This window comes from Mus caroli, chromosome 8 (assembly GCF_900094665.2).
Source record: "Mus caroli chromosome 8, CAROLI_EIJ_v1.1, whole genome shotgun sequence".
NCBI lineage: Eukaryota > Metazoa > Chordata > Mammalia > Rodentia > Muridae > Mus > Mus caroli.
Genome location: NC_034577.1, coordinates 71,612,301 through 71,613,602, shown reverse-complemented (window position 1 = coordinate 71,613,602; position 1,302 = coordinate 71,612,301).

The following is a 1,302-nucleotide window of genomic DNA, read 5'->3' as shown; positions in this document are numbered from 1 at the left end:
GCTGCCTCAGCGACTCTGTGGCTCCCGCCTGTCCCAGAAGCTGTCTGCCTCTGTGGTCCTCACTCTCACCTCTGCAGACTAAGTTCGGCGGAGTCCCGGAGCCAAGATGGCGCTCCCTGCAGGGCAGATCACTGTCCTTCGGCTGGGCTTATTCTCGGTTTTAATGGCCTAACAATGGTGGCACGCATTTCTCTCCCCTTGGTCCTTTGTCCTTTGGAGGCTAATCATTTCAAGCTCCAAAGTTCTAAGACTTGTTGGAAAATGCAAAATGTAGGGAAGGGCACCAACAAGTCATAGTAAATAGCTATGAACTTAATAGCTGCAGCAGTGGCATTGGCGTCTAAGGTCTCCTAAGGTTCAAGTATGACTTCCCTACAATCACATCCATGGGGTCTTCCTGAATCTTTGGTTCTTATGGGGTTGTTGGGTTGCTATGCTGTACAGGTGAGGCTGTGGTGCTGAATGCCTGGGAGGCCATGGGGTAGTGTAATCTTCCTTGATGAATGTGGACATCCTCAGAGTCAGGCATATGCAGAGCAAGCAGGTCCCTAGGTAGGATCCCAGAACTCTGGCTTTGATCATGTAAAAGAAAGAACTCTAATCCATTGGACACTCCTCTGCCTCAGGATGCCTCATTACACTCAGAATGCTATCATAATTTTGACTACCAACTTGGTGAGACTTATAATTACTGTAGAAACAAATCTCTAGGTATTCCTATGAGAGGTTCTTTAGATTAGACTAATTTAGATGAGGAGACCCACCCTGTATGTGAGCAGCACTACTCCATAAATCAAGTTTCCACACAGAATAAGAAGTAGAAAGTGGGGTTGGAGTGATGGTTCAATGGTCAACAGCATTCGTTGATCTTACAGAAGACCTGATTTTGTTCCCAGCACCTACACAGTGGCTCATGTTACATAACTCTACTTAGAGAACATTCAAGGCCCTCTTCTGATTTTTTCGGATACCAGACATGTATGTGGTACACACAGATGTAGGCCAAACACATGTACACAGAAAATAAGCTAAATACATCTGTAAAAGATACTTTAAAGCAGAAAGTAGAGTATAAGCATTCACCTTGCCTTCCTGACCCTAGACACGATGTGACCACTATCCTGCTCTTGTCTTACCTTCCATGCCCTGATGCATTGTATCTCCTGACTTGTAAGCTAAACTATATCATCCCTCCCTCCCTCCTTCTCTTCCTTCCTTCCTTCCTTCCTTCCTTCCTTCCTTCCTTCCTTCCTTCCTTCCTCCCTCCCTCCCTCCCTCCCTCCCTCCCTCCCTCCCTCCCTC